Source organism: Anser cygnoides, chromosome 8 (assembly GCF_040182565.1).
Source record: "Anser cygnoides isolate HZ-2024a breed goose chromosome 8, Taihu_goose_T2T_genome, whole genome shotgun sequence".
In the NCBI taxonomy this organism is placed as follows: Eukaryota; Metazoa; Chordata; class Aves; order Anseriformes; family Anatidae; genus Anser; species Anser cygnoides.
In genome coordinates, this window is record NC_089880.1 from 15,411,577 (window position 1) to 15,425,741 (window position 14,165).

General features: G+C 40.9%; 1 long non-coding RNA gene across 1 annotated transcript; it reads left to right on the top strand.

Annotated features, from left to right (window-relative positions):
* Positions 1-6,177: 6,177 nt before the first annotated feature.
* LOC136791331 (uncharacterized) lies at positions 6,178-12,788 on the top strand. The gene is made up of 3 exons (XR_010833089.1): positions 6,178-7,164; positions 11,865-11,961; positions 12,519-12,788. It is a non-coding gene; the product is annotated as an uncharacterized lncRNA (long non-coding RNA).
* Positions 12,789-14,165: the final 1,377 nt, after the last annotated feature.

Consider the following 14,165-nt stretch of genomic DNA (forward strand, 5'->3'; position numbering starts at 1 on the left):
AACGATAGACCCCTCTTCTGAGGAAGGTAAAGTCCAGCTAGTATCACTGTTCTTGGGTCAGTCTGCGGACGATATAAGGCGGAAGCTTCAGAAAATGAAGGAGCCGGATGTGAGAGATTTAGAAAGGCTGGTGGAAGAGGCATGGAGGGTATTTAGGAATCGAGAAGGGAATGAGAAACAAAGGCTGGGTAGGGCTATTGCTGCGGCAACTGTTGCGGCCTTACAGAGGCAAGAAGAACCTTTTCGGGGAAAAGGAAGAGGGAATGGGATAAGGGGAAGGTCAGTAAAGCCTCCCCTGAGACCGAATCAGTGTGCATATTGTAGGGAAGTGGGTCATTGGAGAAGGGAATGTCCGAAACAACGGGAGAAGAACAGGTTGATGGTAGCTAGTGTATCTCCCGACCAATGAAGTGGACCGGGGGATTCTACCCTAGCAGATCCGCTGGTTAAAATTAAGCTAGGGAAATCAGGACAGGAAGTGGAGTTTTTAATTGACACAGGAGCGACTTATTCTGTGTTAAACCAGAAATTGATACCAGAGGATGAGGATTTTGTGACGGTGATAGGAGCTACAGGCCAGCACGAGAAAGCCTTTTTCCTAAGGCCTTTAAAATATAAGTTAGGGAAACAGATGGGAATACATAGGTTTTTATATTTACCAGGATCCCCGAAGTCTTTGCTGGGGCGAGATTTACTAGAACAATTAGAAGCGGAAATTGTCTTTGAAAAAGGGAAGGTGGGGTTAAAGGTGAGAGAAGAAAAGCTGATAACCGCGCTAAGCTTAACGCTGATACAAGCAGACCCCATCGGTAAAGTATCTTCGGAGATTTTAGACCAAGTTTACCCAGGAGTCTGGGCTACTGACATCCCTGGGCGAGCCAAAAATGCAGCCCCGATAGTGGTGAGATTAAAGCCAGGGGAAAGGCCAGTTAAGATTAAGCAATATCCCCTAAGATTAGAAGACAGGAAAGGAATTAAGGGGATAGTGGATAAGTTTTTAAAACATGGACTGCTGGTTGTGTGAATCTGAATATAATACTCCTATACTACCAATTAAGAAGCCAGATGGGAAGAACTATAGATTAGTGCAGGATTTAAGAGCTATAAATAAGATCACTGAAGATATACACCCTGTGGTAGCCAACCCGTACACATTACTGACTAAATTAAAAGATAATTTAGTTTGGTTTACCGTACTGGATTTAAAAGATGCCTTCTTCTGCCTGACTTTAGCCCCAGAAAGTCAGAAGCTTTTTGCTTTTGAATGGGAAAATCCAGACTCAGGACGAAAGGCTCAATTGACCTGGACCGTATTGCCGCAGGGATTCAAAAACAGCCCCACGATTTTTGGGAATCAACTAGCAAAAGAGCTTGAGGTTTGGGAGGCCCCAAACACCGAAGGAGTTCTGCTGCAATACGTTGATGACCTTTTGATAGCCACTGAGAATAGGAGCAGCTGCATGCAATGGACGATAAGTCTCCTTAATTTTCTGGGTTTGAATGGGTATCGAGTCTCTCAACAGAAGGCTCAGCTGATTCAGTCACGTGTAACTTACTTGGGGTTTGAGATTTCAGGGGGAAAAAGGGAGTTAGGAACAGAACGGAAAGAAACTATCTGCCGTACCCCAGAACCACAGACCATTAAGGAATTACGAACTTTTCTAGGGATGACAGGTTGGTGCCGTCTATGGATTAATAATTATGGACTAATTGTAAAACCCCTATATGACCTCATCAAGAATAACCAATTGAAATTGGTCTGGACGGGGGAAGCACGGGCTGCCTTTAAGAAGCTTAAATTGGAGTTAATGCGAGCACCAGCTTTGGGTCTACCGGACTTGTCTAAACCCTTTTGGTTGTACTCCTATGAGAGACAAGGGATGGCTCTGGGGGTGCTGGCACAGAAGCTGGGCCCCTACAGGAGAGCTGTGGCCTACTTCTCTAAACAACTGGATGAAGTAAGTAAAGGTTGGCCGGGTTGCCTTCGAGCGGTGGCCGCTGTCATCATGAATATACAGGAGGCTCAGAAGTTCACTATGGGACAGAAGATAACCGTGCTGGTATCACACACTGTCTCGGCAGTCTTGGAGCAGAAAGGGGCACACTGGTTATCCCCTCAAAGATTTTTAAAATACCAAGCAATACTGGTGGAGCAAGATGACGTAGAAATTGTGGTTACTAACATTGTGAACCCAGCTTCTTTCCTTAGTAACGCTCCTGACGAGCCAGTGGTCCACGATTGTATCGAAACTATGGAAACTGTGTATTCTAGCCGACCAGATCTCAAGGAGGAGCCCTTGGAAGACGCGGACGAATCATGGTATACTGATGGAAGCAGCTTTGTGAAACAAGGACAACGCAAAGCAGGGTATGCGGTGACGACCACTCAACAGGTAATTGAGTCGAAACCATTACCCCCTGGGACGTCTGCTCAGAAAGCAGAAATAATTGCCCTTACGCGGGCATTGGAACTAGCAGCAGGAAAGAAAGTAAATATCTGGACAGACTCTAAGTATGCATTTGGTGTGGTGCATGCACATGGGGCTATCTGGAAGGAACGAGGATTATTAACGGCCCAAGGAAAACAAATAAAATATGCTGAGGAGATTTTGAAGTTGTTGGAAGCGGTAAAGCACCCAGAGAAGGTGGCTGTTATACATTGCCGGGGACACCAAAAAGGAACCGCTGACTTCGAGGTAGGGAACCGATCGGCTGACCAAGAAGCAAAAAGGGTGGCCGGATTGGCTGAGGCAGAAGCGCTCACTTTAATACCAGACGGTAAAATACAAACTTTAGGTGAAGGACAGGAACCTAGGTACACACAGGAAGATCAAAAGTTAATTGGGGACCTGGGAGGAAAAGCAAGGAGTGATGGATGGGTATACCTGAAAGATAATAGGGTTGTACTACCCTCTAATTTAATATGGCCTATGGTCATGGCAGAACATAATAAGACTCATTGGGGAGCAGACACCTTATATAAAAATCTGAGTCGAGTCTTGGTGGGAAGAAATCTGTATACTACGGTAAAACAAGTAACCCAGCAATGCAGTATTTGTTTGCATCATAACCCTAATACAGAAAATAGGGTAAAGTTCGGAATAATCAGTAAAGGAAACTATCCAGGACAACAATGGCAGATAGATTTTTCAGAACTGCCAAGAAAAGGGGGGTATCGATACTTGTTGGTTTTGACAGATACTTTTTCCGGGTGGCCGGAGGCTTTTCCCTGTCGAACCAACAAGGCAAGAGAAGTGGTTAAGGTTTTACTGAATGAGATATTACCGCGTTTCGGAATTCCGGCAGCAATGTCCTCGGATAGAGGCTCTCATTTTTGTGCGCAAATAGTTCAAGAAGTAAGTAAGGTCTTAGGGGTAGACTGGCAACTCCATACCCCTTACAGACCACAGGCAAGCGGACAAGTGGAAAAGATGAATCATCTAATCAAACAACAAATAGCCAAAATAGGGCAAGAGACTAATTTATCATGGCCTCAGTCTCTCCCTTTGGCTTTACTTAGAATTAGAGTAAAACCACGGACAAAGGAAAATCTAAGCTCTTTTGAAATATTATACGGAAGACCCTATCAGTTTTTGTTCAGCGGGGAGGACCTGACGCAACTGGGGTCGGGATACTTGTATAATTATTTAATAGGACTCCAAAAACAGTTGGATCAAATATCTAAAGTTGTCTCAGGAACCAGGGCTAGAGGGCTGGACCAACCAATCCACCCCTTTAAACCTGGGGATTATGTGTATGTAAAAGCATTTGCAGGTCGCCCTTTGGAAGAAAAGTGGACGGGACCATACCAGGTGCTGCTGACAACACATACCGCCATCAAGATTAAGGAGCAAACGGCCTGGATCCATTATTCGAGAGTGAAGAAAGCTCCAAAAGCCCCCTGGAAAGTAACGCTGGGTGACGGTGAACTGAAACTAAAGTTCAGTCAAGCAAAATGAAGACACTATGGTCAGGAGTATTTAGTAATGTAGTTAGCAGAAATTTAGTTAACAGAATTGTTTTATTTCTGTGGCTTATAGTTGTAATTGTGATTCAAGAATTGGAAGGTGCTTCTATGATGATAGAGAATGGTGGGTGGCCTTGGTCTGAAGCCGTAACCACGGAGGATAAGAACATTAATGGAAAGTTAGCTGTTGTGGTTATTTGGCGAACAAATGGTGATCATTTACATGCATTATCAGAATGGCAAAATTTAGGGGAACGGTGGATACACCAAAGAACTGTAGGGGACGAAATTGAAATAGGGTGCCGAATCATTAATGGAACAGCCCACGAGAAAGCAACGGGGATTTTAGTAAAACCGACTTCCAAAAGTGGCCAACAAGAAGGTTGTATCCGCCCAGGTAAATTAGATTGTTGGTATAATTTTATATTAACACAGACTGTAGCAGTTAACTGTTTTTGGACTAATAATGGTCAAAAGCTCGAGATCAAGGAAGGCGAGAGCCTCATGATAAATTTTACAATATATGCTATACTTCCTACGACAGTGAGACCCCCTATTGCACTTCCTTCCCCTACAACCTATGCCCAAGCCCCAGTCAAGCTGGAACCCAAAATTTATGAAACAGGCCCATATGTAGTAAGGAACACAGGCCAACAACAATTGTTATTTAATCCAGAATGGTCTCTCAAGCGTGTTGAATTACTAATACAAATTAACATCTCAGCAGTTCAACCAGCCTGTTCTCCTTTCCTGAAGACATCATTAGAAGGCTGGACAATATGGTCACAAAAGCAAGTACACCTCAGGGGCAGAACACAAAGAGACTTAACTGGAATGCTAGGAACAGGATTAGGAGTTTTAAGTTAACTTCATGGTTACCCAACTTTCAATAGTTAGAACAAGTTTTTAATGATCTGGTTATGTTATTGGTAGTAGAAATATTTGTATGTATGTCACTGCGATACTGCTAATGATAAGGGCATGCAATGCAAAAGAATTTGCATGGGGAAAAGAAAAGGGGGGATTGATTAGGGAAGCTGAGGCGATTCCAGATAAGAAAGGGTTAAGAATGAAACTATTAAAGGAGAACAGAACATTAGGTGTAGGGCAGGAAGCAGATGTACGGACAATGTATCTCAAAATAGGACATACGGGCAATATATCTCGAACAAGACATTGGAATCCAAGATAAGAAAATAATGAGCAGAAGATTCGAAGAAAAAACAGTCCTTGCGGTTAGGAAGAAAGCTAATTCAGCAGAATCCTGACCAAGGGTGAAAAGTACACTGTGAGGAAGACTTATGGCCTTCCTCTCTGAGACCACCGACCACAGCTCGACGACCCCTGCCCAAGACCACTGAGAGGATCTGCGCAGGCGCAGGACACAAAAAACTGATTAGCATGAGAAGCGAGAGTAGGCGGGGTTAGATAATGAATATGTATAGGCGTTAATAAAATATTAATCACTGTGATGTATAAATTTGGGACGGCTTTTCACTTCGGGATGCACGATAGGCGGAAAGATCCCCCGTGCATCCGGCGCCGTCAATAAAGAATAAATCACTTAAAGAAATTGGATTTATGATCTTTGAATCAATATGCACATTTGCACAAAATCAGGACAGTCTCTAATCTTCTCCTTTAATTAATAGGTTCTTTTTTGTTGTTGTTGTTGCAGTTTTAAGGCATTAGTGTATTATATATTACTGTATATATAATAACTCCTGGAGTTATTCAGTAGCTTAAAATACATTGATTTTCTACAACATTTTTTCAGCTGTAAAAACACTGGTAGGAACAGTACATCTAATCATCATCTGAAAGCCCCATAAAACTATTTGAGTGCTCACTATTAAAAACCTACTGTGATGGGAAGCTACAGCAAATGAATTCTTTTCTCAACTTTTTCAATGTTGGGTCTCGTCCTCCTTTTTCTATCCAGTTCCAACTGGGAAGTATCAGTGTCAGAGGAAATGAGAGCTGCTATGTATTGAATAAAGATAACTGAAAACTGAATAGCTGGAGATTTCATCTTGAAAAAATTATTTTGGTCTTATTTTTAAGACCTTTGTATTATTATTACTTCCTCGGAAGCTCTTGGTGCTTGCTGAAATTGATCCTTTGGTAGTTATGCTTTGCAACACACAGCAATGGTGATGGTTTCCCACTTTCTGCTCACAGATCTAATATATCCTCCAACTGTCTCTGCCCTCATACTGAGATCTGGGATAGAAACCCGCTTCATCCCCAGACTGAGGAAAGACATTTCTCAAATCTGACACATTCTGCCTCAAAATTCAACTGCAAAAAATGGCTTTGATATTTTTTGTCTTTAGAAAATTAAGTATAAACTCCTCTGATATTTATTTTTGTCTATTCTTGGATTGCAATTTGAGGATGAAATTACATTGACATTGAATGACTGTGCTCTGAAAATACTCCCAACAGATTATTTCTCTATATACAGCTACATAAGTAATGTAAATCTTAATGTAAGAGTTGTTCATATGTGGGTTCATAATGTGATATATGGAGTAATAATTCGTGTCAAGAAGAGGGTTGATGTTAATAAAGAAGGGGGAGATGTGGGAGTGTGGCCATGGGGGTCGACAAGCCCCATGGTTGGTGATAACATCGGACTCTTAGCGAAGAGGCCATCAGGAATGTAAAGAGTTTACAGGGAACAAAGAAGGGTGATTCAGGAGACGCCATGCTGTCTCGGCTTGCTTGTTCTGCCGTTAAGGCATGGAAGTTGCTGGGGGTTTGCTGGTTGCCGGGCGAAGTTGTTCGACCAATGAAGAGTTAGTGGAAAAGGACTGCTGTGGGGCAAACAGTACAAGAAGGGAGCCTGTCCTCAATATGGGATGCAACACGATATGATGAAGTTCGGTCATCAATAAAGAAGTAGCAGTTACTGATCTTAACAGAACCCTGGTGTCCGTGTGGTCGTTACGCCACAAATGGCACCCGAACAGGGACATGAACAACAGGAACAGGGACAGGCTAACAGAACAGGGGCCAGGACAGGAACAGGGACATTGATCGCCTAATGAAGATAGGTTCGGCCAAACTCAGCAAACAGCTCTAAGGAGCTCGTATAGAAAGAAAGTCGCTGGAAATAGGCGCACCGGAGCTGGAAGGAAGCTCAAGCTGAGAGAAGCTGACCCGCGCACACAACTGCGCCTCGCTGGCCGAAGGTAAGCAGTTGCGTGCTATGGGGAATCATACGTCCTTAGAAACAAAGACTGTCCTGCTAACCTTAGAGCTTATTCCCTTTATTAACAATCAGATAGTTTATGACCCTGGAACATGGGACCAGAATGAGGTCAAGGTGTGGGTTGCGGTGGGATTGCTGGGCACCTGGCGAGCAGTCTCTGAGGCCTTAAAGAGCCGTGTGCGACCACAATCAGAAACGTGTGGTTTGCCAGATAGTGAGGGAGCTGCGGGCTGGTCCACCGATCTTTCCGCTACACCATCGGCCCCCCACCGCTACTGCCGTCGCAGGCCTTTGCTGTTACGCCCCTGGTGACCTGGACGTTCCTTTTGATCCAGGCCCTATAGGCCCTGAAAAGGAGCCGGATCTGTTTCCCTTCGATCCAGGAGGAACAGGACACATAAGGCCCGAAGGCCGAGTTGCTTAGCAACTTAAAGCGAGACATATTGTTCCCACGGCTAGCCCTGGAATTCTCCGGTGTTTGTAATCAAGAAAAGGAATAGAAAATGGAGACTGTTATATGATCTGAGAAAAATTAATGAAGTCGTGGAACATATGGGAGCACTTCAACCAGGATTACCAACTCTAACTATGCTCCCCAGTCATGGACATTACTATTAATAGACTTAAAGGATTGTTAAACACTTGCCAGAATTCGGAAAACTTTGCCATGTTTATGTTTCAATAGATACCTTTTCTGATTGTACATATGTATAGGCATACTTGGGTTTCTTATGAATATGTAAAAGCAATGTTCTATATATTTAGAAAGTTCGACGGCTGTGTGTGCGTGTTGGTAGAGCGTAGACTCCCCGCGCACCCAGCGCTGTTTACTTGCCTTTTATAAATACTACTAAATTCAGATTGAGTTGTATCTTCATTTATAACAATAATATATTGTAGCTTAGTAACCTTCTATTTTATAAGGCATAGGACAGCACAAACTTGATCAAATAGACAGAGCCTGAATTTCACCTCACTGAAATACACTGTGGATTATGCATTACTCTATGTAAAATTACTTTCATTATTTAGTTAAATGATCAAATTTCATTTTACCAAAACCTTGTCTTTAATCTATGAGAATGTTGTCACCAAAAACTGTAATTATCACTTTGGAATGTCATATCACAATATTGACCAACCTGGTTTTCCCACACAACCACTTATTTTACTGTTTTCTGCTTTTCCTCATTTAAAAGTTTTCTGTTGCATTAGCCCTCTGCCAGAGGCTGCCGATCACTACAGCAGCTTTCATTATCAAGTGTGTCAAAAGACTCATTACAAAAGAGGCAGCAGCAGCTCACACTCACAGACTGCAATCACCATGACAATAGGCAAAACTGCCTAGAGTAAGGTCACATTTCCATGGCTAACCACCCTGCTGGGAAAGATACTGCTTTGATTGTGAGTTAGTAGCTGGAGCTTGCTTTTCTATTCAGAAAAATGCTGAAACTGGTGGACTTGCCAGCTCTGAAATTGAGATAACTCTTGAGTGTGTGCATGCAGAAAAGGCAACATTCTGAATTTCAAAAAAGATTGTGTGTGTATATACATATATAAATACGTTTTCAACATAACTATCTCAGCACTATCTACTCTCATCTGCAGCAAAAAGCCAATTCTTAAACCTGTTTTATCTTCTCACTCACACCTGGATTGGACTTCTTTAAACTTTAAACTTTCATTATCTTGAATTTGAAGGAATGATCTCCCATTTTGAAACAGCAGGGTACTTAGGAGGAATAAACTGACTTATACAGAGACATTCCAGTTTCTATTAAACAAAATCCAGCTCTAATTGCTTTGTTTATATTATAAACATTTTAGATTAGTATGACATGTTCTTATGTGTTTGGGAGGAAAGGTAGGGAAATGTTATCACTTTGCATATATTTCCTTCCAAATTTTTAGATTAAAGAGATACTCTATAGTTAAAATGATGTAGTGTACAAGAGAAACACGTGGTTCTTTACTCAAGTAGACACTTCCTAAAAGCTCATTCCTGTTTGACCAATATTTTTACTTTATAGACTGTTCTAGTAATGACATGAGACATGAGACTATTGTTGCAGTGAGAATAATCCTGTGTTCAAATATTATCAAAAATTATATCTTGTTCGTATGTGTATTCAGCTTATATGTTTTCACCACAGCTGGAAAAATTGTATTTCATGCTTCTGAAAGCATTTTGTCAAATATCTACTTGCCAAGTTACCTGTTATTTTAGTAAAGACCAGTTTTCACTTATGAGATTTGACTAATAAATGAGAATTTTCAATAAACTAATAAACTTCATGCAATTCAGAATGTAGATTATAACCTTGCATTCATGCTCCTTTGAAAATAGGAATCCAAATACTCAGATTATGAAACTAGGAAAAGAAAAAATAAATTTAAAAAAAGGAAAAAAAAAAAGTCACTCTCAGTTGATCTCTTTTAATAAAGACACAGTTAGTATAATTTCTCTCATACAATCATAGAATAGCCTGTGTTAGAAGTGAAAGGGACTTCAAGGATCATCTAGTTCCAACCCCCCCTGCCATAGGCAGGGATGCCACCCACTAGACCAGTTTACTCAGGTCCTCATCTAACCTGGTCTTGAACACCTCCCAGCATGGGGCATCCACAGCCTCTCTGGGCAACCTGTTCCAGTGTCTCACCACCCTCTGAGTGAAAAAAATCCTTCTAAACTCCAGTCTAAACCTCCCCTCTTTTAGGTTAAAACCATTCCCCCTTGTCGTATCGTTATCTACCCAACTAAAGAGTCCTTCTCTATCCTTTTTATAAGACCGCTTTAAGTATTGAAAGGCTGCGATGTGGTCATCCCAGAGCCTTCTCTTCTGTAGGCTGAACATTGCCAGCTCTTTCAGCCTGTCTTTATAGCAGAGGTGCTCCAGCCCCTTAATTATCTTTGTGGCCCTCCTCTGGACCCACTCTTAAGAGCTCCACATCCTTCTTGTGCTGGGGCCTCTAGACCGGGACTCAGTACTCCAAGTGGGGCCTCACCAGGACTGAGTAGAGGGGGACAATCACCTCCCTCAACCTGCTGACCACTGTTTTTTTAATGCAGCCCAGGATGCAGTTGGCCTTTTGGGCTACAAGCACGCACTGCCAACTTATTTCTCTCTCTTTTAGGTTTTTATTTATACTTTACATGCAACATTACAGTCTATAAAGGAGGCAAAATGATGTTTAATTCTGTTAACCTATTCAGGTGTACTTTCTGTTGATTAAGAAGTAGTTATAGAAGGAGCAGCAGTCAAGTAATTAAGAAGCAGGTGTACAATATGAAATGTCAAGCTTAAAAAATATTAATTTTGGTTTATTGTTGAATAATGGACATTTTTGCCTGCCAGTTCTCATCTTTTAATTTAGCTTATAAAATGCAATACCCTGTATCTGTCCCATCAGGGTGCTCTTATTATTTCATATTTTGTACAGGAAAGTTTTGTCTCATCATCTGTTCTGTTGTCTCATTCCAATTTTTCGCTACAACCGGTCTTTCATCAAAATCATTCCTGTAATATTTTGGCTTTGAACCAATTCTGTTCACCTTGTACTCCTGAAACAGCCTATATGTGATAATCTTTCTGAATTTCTGTTTCATTACCATCACTTATTCTTTTCAGCATGAGTGTATTCACAAGACAGATGACCATGTTAATTTGATGTAAATCTGCTAGTCTGGAAACTGTGATGTGGCATGGACAAATGACTCTATTGTTTCCACTCTTTACTGGGCAGAACTCATGTTTACTTCTGTATGGCCTTTGGCAACAACAACAAAAAAAAATGTTGTTCATGGGGTCTGGGGTCTATCTCTGATGTAAGTAATAATATAGAAGAAACATAAATAACACAATAGATTAATTGCAAGTATCTCCACAAATTAAGGAAGAGTCAGCATTCACAATCCTTAGGTTGAGAGGATAGTACCATAAAGACGAATTGTTTGCTTTATCATGTGACAATGATGAACAATTACAGCCAGTTCTTGGAAACTTGTTCCCAAGAAGTATATCACTGAGAAGATGAACTCAGTAAATACACTGAAAAGAGGAACTAATTAGCAAATAAGTTGCATCCACTGAGATGAATGGGCATCAATCACACTGCAACTGTGGCAAATCCACGTCCAGCAGCCCTGCTCAGCTGTTAATATTTGGTTAGTGTGCTCCTGAGGTGTTCAATGAGCTGCTAGCTGTAGCCTGATGTAGAGGTAGCATGGCATTTGTATTGCAGGGCTTTAGTGTATTTAATTTACTCCCATTACTTTTGTTTTGTTTTGTTTTGTTTTTAAACAAACTGCAGTTCTGTGAATAATACTCAATCTAATGTTGATCCAAATCAGCCAGCTACGTAAATATGATTTAGATCCAAGTACCTTCCTGTTGAATGAGCTACATCACACAACTGAGCCTTTATGTTGTACTTACACCATTATGATGACTTTGTGCCAGCTACTGCAGGATGGATGATACCTGATCAGTCAGACAATCTGTTGGCACAAAATTAATCCATCAAAATTTCTGAACAAATTTGAACCACTACAAGCTGGTTCAAATTGTGAATTTATAACATAATGTGAATTTATAACATAGCAATGCCTTCTGTCATGTGATCATGACATTTTTCTGTGATATAAAAGCCTTAGAATCCACTTACTATTTTGTCAAACAGCACTCAGTACCACTCAGTGGAGTTCACCCTTGCACAGCAGTGGCAACAAGTTGTGATGGAGGGAGGAGCTGATTGACAGCACACCATGAATGAAAAGGTAAAAACCAATGTTTCTGAAATGAATCGAGCATATGTCCACTTCTGGCTCCACCTCTGTCAAACATTATTCAACATGTGTAATTGATATGGTAGCTGAAGAGTAGCTTGATCGATAGTCCAGTATAAGTATTTCCCTTGCAACTCAATAGACTCTTCAAAAACTCACTTCCGCTCCTATTAAAATCTCATCCACCTCAATAGGAGCAGAAGCAAGCTTTGCATATTAAAGACATCCAGCTTGTTTTCCAGAGTGAAAAGGATATATGAGAAGGTGTTACAAACAGCCACCATGAACCACACAGTGGAATTAGAATAAAGAAGCATATCCCATGAAATACAGCAAAGTCTGCATGTGGGCAGGTAGATTTTTTTTTGTGGGGGAAGCATTTCTCTGCTGTTGAATGGTTTCTTGCTCTAAATTATGCAATTTTCAGGTTGAGGTGATGAAATGTTTAAATTGGCAGTAAAATATTTTTTGTGCTTAGACAAGGAACAAGATAAAAGATGTTGATTCTGTAGGTCTTAGCTAACACAATTGTATGCTAACGACCCCAGAGATAAGGGAGTAGAAGACTGTATGCAGCAAGAACTGGCTTAACGGCTGAAGTCTGTCAAAGAAAGGAAAGGTCAGAAGTTTAGCAGCAAGGAAGACTTCTGGCCTTCATCAAAAGACCAGAGTACGCCGGACCACCACCCAAGGACTGCAGTACGTATGCAAATAGGGGCGGGAACCTATGTTAATGATTCTTCGGGGACTTGATGAATATGCAAGAGACTTACAGGAAATGAAACAAATATGTATATATCCCACTAAGATAAGCACACTGTCAGTAATCCTTGGTGTGTGTGTTAGGTGGAGCGATCCACCCCACAGCCGGCGCCATAATAAAGAATACCCGCTTAATAGCCTTGGTTATTGGCTTTTCACTGTGTCAGTGCAAAATCCCTGCTTTATTTCTATGAACGCTGTCAATGCCTGGTGACTCTACCATTGCTTTACATTCACAAAAGAACGAAATCCTGTCTCCTCCAAATACTGGCACCAGCATTTGCAACTGAATAAAACGTCTGCATTCTCTGCAATTAGCCATTGTCAGATTACATTTCCTAGAGTCCTACTCCTGAATGGAGTAGGAGTTTTTACTCCTGAAGGGTAAACCTCCTTTTTTCCAACCTGTAATCAACCTCTCATCTAAAGCAAAAATCTCCAACAGAGTCCACACCTATGCTTACACAGGACTTCTGATTTTACATTAAATGTCCCCAGTAGCCAGCTTACAATGCAAGACTAATTCTAAACAGGCAGTTCTTTTGTTTCTCATTGAAGTGCATCCATGGGTTTCAGGCTGTTTTCATTAAAATTTTTAAATAAATAGCTTATTTGTGATTGACACAAAACTACTTCCCTCTTTATGAACGTATCAAAGGTAAAGATATTCCAGTGGCTTTGTTTCATTCAACTTAGGCAAAATCAGAAAGCTTTAGAGGTGTTTCTAAACAGTTACATTGTAAATGTTTTCTTTTCTACTGTAAATAAAATAAAATAAAATAAATAAATAAAACCAGGATTTCAGAAGATTTCTAGGGTTCTTTTTCTTTCTTTCCTTCTTTGTTTTTTCTGCACTCTTTCAACTTGTTAAATAAACATCAAGGATTACATGCAGAGGCAGCATAAAAATACATTTTTCTGATACTGGCTATAATGCTTATGAAAAGTATCAGATGGATAGCCTGGAAAAATGATTTTTTAGCTATTCCTTAGAAAAAGTGTGGACCAGACTTTGTTGATGTGGATAATATCTGGCAGCAGCCAGTTATCTTCTGGACCTGGAGAATAAACCCTGCTTTTGGGGTAGTCATTTCGTCTACTTAGTCCTTCTGCTGAGATAGTTTGTGCAAGTGGCTGGGTAGTTAGTGGCGATGTGCTTATATAGGTATGTAAATTGTCTCATTACAGGCTGGTCAGGAAATGCCAATCAGATGATAAATTCTGTGTTATGATGCAGCCAGACAAGCTTCTGATTAGTACCCTTCCAACGGAAAACGTTTGTAGTCAGCAGTCACAAAGGTTACCAACATGTGAGCTTCAAATTTTTGAGGCTGAAAGACACAGTAACTAAAATAACTGAAAATCTGGATGAGATTCATTGTGATAATTTTGGTCTCCTGGAGTCTACTGAAATATTTTAAGGAGATACAAGC